This window comes from Ursus americanus, chromosome 12 (assembly GCF_024610735.1).
Source record: "Ursus americanus isolate L20-20 chromosome 12, mUrsAme1.1.p, whole genome shotgun sequence".
Taxonomy (NCBI): Eukaryota; Metazoa; Chordata; class Mammalia; order Carnivora; family Ursidae; genus Ursus; species Ursus americanus.
In genome coordinates this window covers 75,103,061-75,116,107 of record NC_142138.1, presented here as the reverse complement: position 1 = coordinate 75,116,107, position 13,047 = coordinate 75,103,061, and positions in this window count along the sequence as shown.

Below are 13,047 nucleotides of genomic sequence, written 5' to 3'. Positions count from 1 at the left end.
GCTACTGTGGACATTGCTGCTATAAACATCATGGTGCATGTTCCCCCTTTGAATCTGCATTTTTGTATCCTTTGGGTAAATACCTAGGAGAGCAATTGCTGGATCATGGGGTTGTTCAATGTTTAACTTTTTGAGGAACCCCCACACTGTTTCCTAGACTGGCTGCACCATTTGCATTGCCACCAACAGGATGGGAGGGTTCCCCTTTAAGCCGAACATTATCTGCTGGCAATTTCATAAGATGAAACAAAACCTCTGTGAGATGCACCCAGGGTCAGGCAAGCAGTTGCAGAATTCACCCCAAGGCTCCTGACGCCAAGCCCCTTGAAGCCACTAGCATGCCACTATCCAAAAGAATTCCCAGACTCTCCTTCTGACTCCACCACCAAAGAAACTACAGAGAGAATATGGCACCTCCAAATATCGAGATAATACATTTAGTAAAACTGGAAAGTCAAGCTCAACTTTTAAACAGGAACAGGCCGCTTTGGATAATTTTGAATTTTCCCTCCACCCTAATTTTAACTCTTCTGATGAATAAACTAATCAATGATGAAACATCACCGTTGTCAAATGACATCATCCAAGTCTGTATCAGATGAAAATAAGCCACCTAACTCTAGATGCTGGTCACTCAACTATATCTTAGGCCCAATTGAATAAACACTGTTAGATGAAGGAACAAATTAGATGTTACAAACAGGCACAGAGTGAATCTCACCTCCGCTTTCTAATAAAAGATGGTTTCTAGGAAACAGATGGTCAAAATACATGTGTAAGCAATAAATGGACAGAGAAATTGTGATCCCCTGCAAAGTTCTACCTGCAGGGAAACTAAGTAATTCTTGCACCAAACCCAGAATGCTGACAGCTACTTCAATTTTACTTTGTGGCTCAACTAGAGAAAAGAGAAAAGCCCAGGAGGTTTTGGGATAATGAGAGGTTTTACCTCCAGCCCTGACATAGATAGGACATTTTGCCAAACATACCTGTGCTTTCTCTGAACACTGGCGTCCTGTGACAAGCTGCCTCGCTGACTTCGATGCTGACGTTCAAAACCTCGGGGGTCTTGGAGCCAGAGCAGAGAAGTGTTGTCAGCTGGGGACAAGAAGTCACCTCTGACCTAAAGCCTGAACACCTGCTTCGGTTTCTGGGCGAAGGGGCAACACATGCTTGTTGTTTATCAGTAATTATCTTCATTCTCAATAGACCAATGACCTTGCCTTTTCTGGAAGGCAGACTTACTCTTCTAAAGAAACCCTCAATTCGTCTATTCCCAATAAAACTAGAGTGGAACATTTATTTCTCACTTAAATAGAAAACACTGTTATTGTCGACATTGTGTGAATGAACTTTTAAAAACATTTTAGAGAGAAAGGAAGAGACCTTTATTCAAACCCAAGTCAGGACAGCTGCCTGGGAGACACAATCTTCACCAAAAAGGGAGTGCTCCAGGGAAGGAACATTTGGGGCAGGCTTATATATTTTTTTCTGTTTTCTTTTAAGTACAGAGTTACACACCACAATGAGGATCTTCTTAGATTCCAGAAATTGACAGACTCGTTCTTATGTTTTCAGTATGTACATGTCAGTATGACTTTAATCTTATGGGAGCCAAAGAGGTTATTTATTTTTTCTTATCTTTATGTTGGCATATTTGGATATTGTTTTCTTCTCGAAGCAGATGTACAACATGTGCTTGGGGCAGAAATAGGGCCCATGCTTTGAAGTTTTGCCCAATCAATTTGAGCCAGGTAAAATGTTAAAGGATAGCTTCCCTGGGAGCCCAGGATCAGGGCCCACAGATGATATAAGATAAAAATTACTTTCATCATTATAATGACTACTAAATGGAGGAATTTGAGACAAAAGCACCTTTCACAATAGTACCAAGAATTCAAAATGAATCCCACAGAAGGCTACCTGCTCCATGGTCAGCACAGGTAACAGAAGTGTTCACAGTCTCTGGACTCCTGTCCTTCTCCTGCCCAAATCTCTGAAGCACACAGACCACTTAAAATCAGAATTGTAGAACTGCTAGACACCTTAGAGATGTCTGGCACCATTCCCTTAGACTGCAGAATAAAACACAATAGCTCATTGTCACAAACTAATTTCAACATGAAGTGCCCCCTGGATGCACTAAGTTCTTTCTCTGCAAATGTTGACTAATGTAAGTGACAGTCATACCATATAAACACTATGATGGCTGGGAAGTAATCGTAGGTAAGGGAATATTTTAGCCATATTTATAAGCATTGGCTCACTTTGTAGAAGAGGCTGAGCTGAGTGTTTTTAAATACTATTTCAGACCTGTTTTACAGCACCCTCTGAACATACCAGAGCCTGAATGGACTAAAAAAGATAGTTGGTTTCAGTAACTTTAATACCAGAAAAATATTATACTGTCTCTATTCCTAAGGATCTTTGAGTATCTTACCCACAGGTCCTCCACTGAGATAATGATCTTAATGATCACCATTGGCAGAGGTGAAAAGGCCCGCTGAATTCGTTCCAGTTGTCCACATGACAAGAAAATCCTGATACTTGATAGGTTTCCAGATTGAGAAGACCAGAGATAAGAGGGAAATAGTACCCTGTATGGAACAACAAGGGATTTGGAGTCAATTTGGGGATCCCACTTAGGTTTCTGACACTAAAATCCTCTGTGACTCATATCATCCGAGTCCCTGTCTAACCACCTGAAAATGTGCCTAAAAATATCTACACCCTAGTTGAGAAGTTTAAGAGGCAGAATGCTACAAAGAGCCAGTATGATGTCTCTCAAGAACAAGATCTCAGGAAGCCATAATTGCTATTGGGTCTATTTCTTTTCCAGAAGAAAGTACACATGTTGAATCCATATTTCGAATAGATGACTCACCAGATGATTTTCAAACCTGAAGGAAGGCCAAGAAGTCACTCTTGTGTCATATTTCGCTCAGAAATCATGTTGTTGGACCGGTGAGGATGATACAATAGCAACGTCATCACTAACAGTGGGGAGCTTCTAATTTCCATACGACCATGTTGACCCCCTTAGCTCAAAGCCACCAGAGAGGGCAGCTGGGTAGTGGGCACCGTCATCATTATGAGTGGGCAGCTTCCCATTTCCATATGGCCATGTTGACCCCCTTAGCTCAGGACCACCAGAAAGGACAGCTGAGGGGGACCACAGGCCAAGGCTGCCAGGTGTGGCTGGGGTAGGCAGAACTCTGACTTAAGGCTCAACTCCTGTCTAGGTTATTATAATGCTCTTCACAAAGAAAGTGCCATTGTGTGTGAGCCCTCATGTAGAAAAGGTTCAGAATTTCCATTGAGATTCCCTCTCTGACCTTTAGGATATGTAGCAAAGTTCCATTTAATTTTTAAACATTGAAGGACTTCCTGGTTTTCTTTTTGCTATGACTGTGGCTCAATTCCCCTGTGGTCTAAGAATAGAATCTAGTTAATTTCAGGGTTTAACATTTGTAGACTTGATTCATGGCCGCACCTATCATCTATTTGGGTAAAGAGTCTATGACCACTTGAAAATAATGTATTCTGCACTTATTACGGAATGTTCCCTATATGTCAATTAGGTCACATTTGTTACCAATGTTTTGTCTGCTTTTTCTGTCAGATATTGAGAAAGGTATATTAAAATCTTCAAACAATGCTGCTCTATTTATTGTGGCATCGGAGAATCTACCAGTGTTTTAAGGCAAGAGAAACAAAAAGGACAAGAACTGAGGGGATAACTGTGACTATTCACAGATAATACGATTGTGCACATAGAAAATCAAAAACAGTGTTTAAATATCCTATTAGAATTAAAAATGCAATTTAAAATAATAATAATAATAATAATAATAATAATAATAATAATAATAATAATAAAAATAAAAGAGGTTTCCTGGGAAACAGATGGTCAAAATACATTTGTAAGCAATAAATGGGCAGAGAAATTGGATTGTAGCTTCCCATTGGACAGTTTCTGAAGAAAACGTAGAACCTGTCAATCTTGGGGTAGGACATAAGGTGCACTAACCATTTAAAAGAATTCAGTGGACTTCATAAAAATGTGACATTTGTAAGCAATAAATGGACAGAGAAAATGGATTGTAGCTTCCCATTGGACAGTTTCTGAAAGAAAACGTAGAACCTGTCAATCTTGGGGTAGGACATAGGGTGCACTAACCATTTAAAAGAATTCAGTGGGACTTCATAAAAATGTGACATTTCTCCTTATCTTATGACCATAAGAAAATGAAAAAGTGAACTGCAGGATGGGAAGTAAAGATTTGCAATACACACACTGACAAAGACTTGTCCATAAAGAATTCCTGCTCATCAACCATAGAGTCTATTTATAAACGAATACTTCAGAAAAGATTGACTGATGGCCAATAAGAACAGGAAAGGGTGCTCTGCAGTATTATTTTCAGGAACAGCAAGGCCTTTCCTAAAATGAAAACATACACACAAACCAGTATTCCCTAGATGGATGACGTCCTTATTTCTGAGGACAGCTTGAAGAACAGACTAGCATCAAAGTAAAGTGATGCAATTCCTGACACTCAGAGGATGGACAATTGACCTCAAACTACAGTACAATTTCTAGGCATCATTCGGTCCTCTGAAGGCAGACAACTACCACACCCCTTCCTACACCACACAGGTTGCTTCCCAACCCCTACCATAAAAGAAGAAGATGAGAAACAGATAGGACTAGTAGGAAATAGCAAAACTCACATGTGGGGATTATCCTGAAACACACTGATCACATAACTAGTGTAAGGAAGTGTAGGGAACTGACAAGGACAGAGACTCAAGAGGTACTTCTTTGGGAAATGCTGTCTGAAATCGTCACACCTTGGTACCAGCTAATGAGGGCTCTGAGCATACCCTAGGGTTTGCTCACAAGGGTCTGCAACACCATCGCTGAGGACTGAAACTCTTCAAGACCTCAAAGCTTGCCTGATTGACTATTGGACTAAGAGATTCCCATGTTCTGAAAACAGATATCAACTCATTGAAAGGTTCACCTGGGCTCTTTCGGAGGCCCTACAAGAAGCTGAACCATTCACTGAAAATCAATTGCACACACACACACACACACACACACCCCTGTCATTTCACCAATTACTTAAACATTCAAGGTTCTTCCTACCTTTTCTTTTACACATTGATATTTATACTCATATGAAATGTCATCATTTCTAATGAACACTGATGTCAAAATAGAGATCCATTGACACAATATTCACAAAATGGAACTTCCCTGCTGTAATTTTCAATATAGCGCTTTTTAAAGTTCATACATATTTTAGGATTTTGGTAACTTATACAGGAGAAGATCAGCATTGAAAAACTCTGAATACTGACAATGAGTTTTAAGCCTAGAGAACAAAAATTGTCCAATTTCATGGATAATAAGGAACCAAAGGGAAAGCATGGAAGCTGTAGTCGAATAATTTTACACATATGTATCCTCTCTTATTCTACTACTGAGGGGCGTGTTTTATTACCACTATACATGCATCAATTGTCTTCCACGTGCACCTTCACAGGTATAATGAATTACTACAGTAGAATGAAATGTCTGGGAACTACTTGGCGGCATCTATAATGAACAATGAAATTTCGATCTTATATTTGGTGAACTTCCACTGTCTGTCCCTTTAGACAATGGACCCTAAACAGAAGGGGGAATGAACCACGAGAGACTATGGACTCTGGGAAACAAACTGAGGGCTTCAGAGGGGAGAGGGGTGGGGGATTGGGATGGGCCAGTGATGGGTATTAAGGAAGGTACATATTGCATGGAGCACTGGGTGTTATATGCAAATAATGAATCAGGGAACACTACATCAAAAACTAAGGAAATACTCTATAGTGACTAACATATCATAATAAAAATTATTAGTAGAAAAAAATTAAAGGTAAAAAAAAACAATACAGCTTTTCTGTTTCAAGAACAATCACAATTGAGAAAAAACTAACTTCCAATCCCTAAAGCAAAACACAGACCAAGTTCCATTTCACTCCCCTTTATTCACATTCTCTGTGGGTTCTAAGTTATTTCCCTAACTCCTTTCCTGCTCAGCAGGGAGCCCGGGCTCGATCCCAGAACCCTGGGATCATAACCTGAGCCAAAGGCACATGCTTAACTGGCTGAGCCAGCCAGGAGCCCCAGCCATGTTTTTCTTAACCAAAAGGACACTTTCTCACAATGCCTTCACATGACTTCACATGGTACCAGAGACCTGCATTTGCTTCTAGGAGGTTGCAGATGAAGGCAATTGCAAACTCTCACAGTGGTTTATCAAATACAATGAACTGCCTGGTGACAGTGAAACACTTATGAGCCCACGAGAGAGTGCTGTGACACTCAGCTGTGGCTGGGCTGGCACAGAGAACCAAATCCATTTCCCTGCCTGATGTCTGTGAGGAACAGATGCCCCCACTGTGAATGAGACCCTGTCACTGAGCTGTCCAGAGATGACCATTCTCACGGAGGATGAGGATAAAGGACAATGCCTGAGGAGACCTCATCTGTCTCTTATCTTTTCATATTTTTGACAGTGGACAAATCACTGCCTAGGAGTCCCCAACTACCTTAGTTTCATATTTGAATGACCAAGACGTTTTACAAAACACTTAAGATTTTCACCTCACAAATGGCCACAACCACTTAACATAGGGATTCAACATTAAGCAAAGATACTGTTCGTTGGAAGAGAGGTCCTGCCCACTGTTGTTTCTCACTTATATGCTCATCTTCCTTACCTCATGGTAACATAACCACCTTGATTCCTGCTTCTGTCTTCAGGAAGGCTGATGTGACTTGAAGGGCATTACCCTGACATCGTTCTTTCTTAGCAATAAGATGTGGACATTTCCCTAGTCCTACACCCCCAAAGTTGAATCGGAATCAGGATTGAGGAGGCTGATGAGAGTTGAAGGTGTTTTCCTGTACACGGTGGTTTATTACCAATAAGGATGGGTCAGAGTCCTCAAAATTCCAGAACCTTTTCATTAATGCTTCCTACTCGTGAAAGATGATGTACTTTGGTTTTTCCCTGTATAGTGTGGAGACTCAGAGAAAAGTGCTTAGCCCTTTCGTCAGACTTCCTCGACCACCTTGGGGCTGGCTTCCATATTCACAAAGGATGATGTTAGGGCTAAGAGGGTTCCTGTACACCGTTATTTCTTACAGATAAGTGTATGGCATTTTTGTTACATTGCCAGAACCACTTAGCGCCGGGCTTGCCGTCCTCCTGGGGATGAACCCTAACCCTAGTCAGCCCCCAAGGGGCCCCTCCCAAGGGGCCTGGCACCACAACGCCAGGGATTGGGGACCGCCGAGGCCAGTGCCTGAGTCTCCCTGCCGCCCCGCAGCAACCGGGCTGCTATGGGCGCCGCCAGTCATTCAGGGTGAGAGAATGGGCAGGGCCCTCCAAGCCCCGGCAACATTCGAAGGCCCCCCGCGCCAAAACGCTTGGGCGCACACTCCCTCTCACCAGCACCTTAACCTCGGCCTGCCCCTCTGCCTGCCGCAGAGCTGGGGGAACGGGCCTGCTGGTCTCCTGGGGGCTAACACTTACCCTAGGTCGGCCCCCGAGAGGCCCCTCCCAAGGAGCCTGGCACCGCAATGCCGGGGATATGGGAACCCCGAGCCCCAGTGCTGGACTCACTCTGCCACCGCGCAAGCACCCAGTGCGCTAGGGGCGTTGCCAGTCATTCACGAAGTGAGAACGGGCAGGGCCCTCCTATCCCCCTGCAACCTTCGAAGGCCCCCCGTGCAAAAACTCTGGCTCCCACGCTCCTGCTCGCCAGCGCCCTTACCTCGGCCCACCCCTCCGCTCGCTGCAGAGCTGGCAATCGGGCCTGCTGGCTTCCTGGGGGCTAACCCAATCCCTAGTCGCCCCCGAGGGGCCTCTCCCAAGTGGCCTGGCGCCGCATGCCAGGGATTGGGGACCCCCAAGTCACAGCGCCGGACGCATCCTGCCGCCCCACCGCCACAGGGGGCGCTAGGGGCATCGCCAGTCCTTCAGGGCAACAGAACGGGCAGGACTCTCCGAGCCACCTGCAACCTTCGAAGGCACCCCGAGCCAAAGCCAAATGCTCTGGCCCACACTCCTGCTCACCAGCTACCTCACCTCGACCCACACCTCCATTCATCGTACATGGGCGGAATGAGCCTGCCAGCCTCCTGGGGGCGAACCCTAACCCTAGGACGGCCCGCGAGCGGCCCGCCAAAGGGGCCTGTCGCCACAACGCTGTGTATTAGGGACCCCCGAGCCTCAGCGCTGGACTCACCCTGCCGCCCCGCCGCCATCCGGGCCGCTAGGGGTGCCGCTGGTCATTCAGGGCGGGAGAACGGGCAGGGCCCTCTGAGCCCATGGCGACCTTTGAAGGCCCCCCCATCCAAAACGCTTGAGCCCACACTCCCGCTCCTCAGCGCCCTCACCTCGGCCCGCCCCCCGCTCGGTGCAGAGCCGGTGGATGAGGCCTGCCCTCCTCCTGGAGGCTATCCATAATCCTAGGTTGGCCCCTGAGGGGCCCCTCCGTAGGGGCTTGGCACCGCAATGCCTGGGATTGGGGATGCCCGAGCCCCAGTGCCGGACTCACCATGTTGCCCCGCCACCACCTGGGCCGCTAGGAGCACTGTCGGTCATTCATGGAGAGAGCACAGGCAGATCCCTCCAAGCCCCTGGTGACATTCGAAGGCCCCCCGCGCCAAAACGCTTGGGCCCATGCTCTTGCTCGCCTATGCCCTCACCTCGGTCCACCCCTCCGCTCGCAGCACAGCCAGTGGATTGGGACTGCCAGCCTCCTGGGTGTTACCCTAACCTTTGGTGGGCCCCCGAGGGGCCCATCCCAGGTTCCTATTGCCCCAACACCGGGAATTTGGGAATCCCGAGCCCCAGCGCCCGACTCACCCTCCTGCCCTACCGCCACCTGGACCGCTAGTGGCACCGCTGGTCATTCAGGGAGGGAGAAGGGGCAGGGCCCTCCAAGCCTCCAGCGACCTTCGAAGGCCCCCCACACCAAAACGCTAGGGCCCACGCTCCTGCTCGCCAGCGCTCTTACCTCGGCCATCCCCTCAGCTCGCCGCACAGATGGCGGATCGGGCCTGTGGGCCTTCTGGGGGCTAACCCGAACCCTAGGTCGACTCCCTAGTGGCCCCTCCCAAGGGGCCTGGTGCCGCAACGAGGAGGATTGGGGACTTCTGAGACCCAGCGCCGGACTCACCATGCCCCCCACCACCACCCGGGCCACAAGGGGCACCACCAGTCATTCAGGGCGGGAGAACGGTAGGGCCCTCCAAGCCCCCAGTGACTTTCGAAGGCCCCCTGCGCCAAAGCGCTTGGGACCACGCTCCCACTCGCCATCGCCCTTACCTCGGCCTGACCCTCCTCTTGCTGTACAGCCCGCGGATCAGGCCTCCCAGCCTCCTGGGGGCTAACCCTAACCCTAGGTAGGCCCTCTAGGGGCCCATCCCAAGGGGCCTGGCGCAGCAACGCCGGGGATTTGGGACTACTGAGCCCCAGCGCCGGACTCACCCTGCAGCTCTGCCACCACCTGGGCCGCTAGGGGAGCCACCGGTCATTCAGTGCGGGAGAACGGGTAGGGCCCTCTGAGCCCCGGGAGACCTTTGAAGGCTCCCCACGACAAAACACTTCGGCCCACGCTCCCACTCGCCAGTGCCCTTACCTCGGCCCTCCCCTCCACTCGCCGCACAGCTGGCGGATCGGGCCTGCGGGCCTTCTGGGGGCTAACCCGAACCCTAGGCCTACCCCCTAGTGGTCCCTCCCAAGGGGCCTGGCACCGCAATGACAATTATTGGGGACTCCTGAGCCCCAGCGCCAGACTCACCATGCCCCCCACCGCCACCTGGGCCACAAGGGGCACCACCGGTCATTCAGGGCGGGAGAACGTCAGGGCCCTCTGAGCCCCCAGCGACTTTCGAAGGCCCCCCGCGCCAAAGCGCTTGGGACCACGCTCCCACTCGCCATCGCCCTTACCTCGGCCTGCCCCTCTGCTCACCACACAGCCAGCGGATTGGGCCTCCCAGCCTCCTGGGGGCTAACCCTAACCCTAGGTAGGCCCCCTAGGGGCCCATCCCAAGGGGCCTGGAGCCGCAACACAAGGGATTGGGGACGACTGAGCCCCAGCGCCGGACTCACCGTGCCGCCCCACTGCCACCCAGGCCCCTAGCTGCACCGCCGGTCATTCAGGGCGTGAGAACAGGCAGGGCCCTCCGAGCCACGGGCGGCCTTCAAAGGCACCCCGCATCAAAACGCTTGCGCCCACGCTATCGCTTGTCAGCGCCCTCACCTCGGCCCGCCCCTCCACTCACCGCAAAGCTGGCCGATCTGGCCTGACGGCCTCCTGGGGGCTAACCCTAACCCTAGATTGGCCCACGAGGGGCCCCTCCCAAGGCACCTGGTGCTGCAATGCCGGGGATTGTGGACCCCTGAGCCCCAGCACCGGACTCACCTTGCTTCCCCGCCAACAACCGGGCTGGTAGAGGCGCTGCTGGTCATTCAGGGAGGGAAAACGGGCAAGGCCCCCTTAGCCCCCGGCGACCTTCGAAGGCCACTCGCGCCAAAACGCTTGGGCCCATGTTCCCGCTCGCCAGCACCCTCATCTCGGCCCGCCCCTCCGCTCGCCACACAGCCGGCAGATCGGGCCTGCGGGCCTCCTGGGGGCTAAACCTAACCCTAGGTCCGTCCCCAAGGGGCCCCTCCCAAAGGCCCTGGCGCCGCAAAGCCGGGGATTGGGGAACCCCGAGCCCCAGTGCCACACTCTCCCTGCCGCCCTGCTGCCAACCGGGCCACGAGGGACGCCGTTGGTCATTCAGAGCAGGAGAATGGGCAGGGCCCTCCAAGCCCCTGGCGACCTTTGAAGGCGTCTCGTGCCAAAATGCTTGGGCCCACATTCCCCGCTGGCCAGTGCCCTCATCTCAGCCCGCCCCTCCGCTCGCCGCACAGCTGGCAGATCGGGCCTACTGGCCTCCTGGGGGTAACCCTAACCCTAGGTCGACCCCCAAGCGGGCCTTCCCAAGGGGCCTGGCGCAGCAACGCAGGGGATTGGGGACCCCCGAGCTCCAGCGCCAGACTCACCCTGCCGACCCGACACCACCCGAGCCGCTAGGGGCGCCACCAGTCATTCAGTGCGGGAGAACAGGCAGGGCCCTTCAAGCCCCTGGCGACATTTGAAGGCCGCACTTGCGAAAATGCTTGGGCCCACGCTCCTGCTCCCCAGCACCCACATCTTAGCCCACTCCTCCACTTGCCGCACAGGCTGCAGATCAGGCCTGTCAGCATCCTGGGGGCTAACCCTAACACTTGGTCGGCCCACGAGGGGCCCCGCCCAAGGAGCCTTGCGCCGCAACACCGGGGATTGGGGACACCCGAGCCCCAGCGCCAGACTCTCCCTGCTTCCCCACCGCCAACTGGGATGGTAGGGGCGCCACCGGTCATTCAAGGAGGGAGAAGGGGCAGGGCCCTCTGAGCCCCAGGCAACCTTCGAATACCTCCCTCACTAAAACGCTTGGGCCCAACTTCCCCATCGCCAGCACCATCACCTTGGCCCGCCCCTCCGCTCACCGCACAACCGGCTGATGAGGCCTGCAGGCCTCCTGTGGGCTAACCCTAACCCTAGGTCGGCCCTCGAGGGGCCCGTCTGATGGGGCCTGGCGCCACAACGCCTGGGATTGCTGACACCCGAGCCCCAGCGCTGGACTAACCGTGCCACCCTGCCGCCACCCGGGCCGCTAGTGGCGCCGCCGGTCATTCAGGGTGGGAGTACGGGCGGGGCCCTCCGAGCCCCCAGCGACTTTTGAAGGACCCCATGCCAAAACGCTTGGACCAATGCTGCCGCTCGCCAGGCCCTCACCTCGGCCCGCCCCTCCGCTCTCCAAACAGCGGGCGGATTGGGCCTGCCGGACTCCTAGGGGCTAACCCTAACCATAGGTCGGCCCCCAAGGGGCATATCCCAAGGGGCCTGGCTCCACAACACAGGGCATTGGGGACCCCCAAGCCCCAGTGCCAGACTCACCGTGTCACCCCGCTGCTACCCGGGCCACTAGGGGTGCCGCCGGTCATTCAGGGCGGGAGAACGGGCAGGGCCCTCTGAGCCTCCGGCGACCTTTGAAGGCCCCCCGCGCCAAAACGTTTGGACACACGCTCCCACTCGCTAGCGCCCTCACCTCGGCCCACCCCTTTGCTGCACACCCGGCTGATAGGGACTGCCGACCTCCTGGGGCCTAAGCCTAACCCTAGGTCGGCCCTCGAGGGGCCCGTCCCAAGGGGCCTGGCGCTGCAACCCCGGGTATTGGGGACCCCCGAACCCCAGCGCTGGACTCACTGTGTTGCCCCGCCACCACCCGGGCCACTAGGAGCACCGTCGGTCATTCAGGGAGGGAGTACGGGCAGATCACTCCGAGCCCCTGGCGACCTTCGAAGGCCCCCCCCGCGCCAAAACGCTTGGGCCCATGCTCCCGCTCACCTGTGCCCTTACCTCGGTCCGCCCCTCCGCTCGCTGCACAGCTTGTGGATCGGGACTGCCAGCCTCCTGGGTGTTACCCTAACCTTTGGTGGGCCCCCGAGGGGCCCATCCCAGGTTCCTATTGCCACAATACCGGGGATAGGGGACTCCCGAGCCCCAGCGCCGGACTCACCCTCCCGCCCTACCGCCCCCTGGGCCGCTAGGGGCACTGCCAGTCATTCAGGGAGGGAGAACGGGCAGGGCCCTCCGAGCCACCGGCGACTTTTGAAGGCCCCCCACACCAAAACGCTTTGGGCCCATGCTCCCGCTCACCTGTGCCCTTACCTCAGTCCGCCACTCCACTCGCCGCACAGCTGGCGGATCAGGCCTCCCAGACTCCTGGTGGCTAACCCTAACCCTAGGTAGGCCCCCTAGGGGCCCATCCCAAGGGGCATGGCGCCGCAACGCCAGGGATTGAGGACTCCCGAGCCCCAGCGTCGGACTCACCCTGCTGCCCCGCCACACCCGGGCCGCTAGGGGAGCCGATTGTTATTCAGGGCGGGAGAA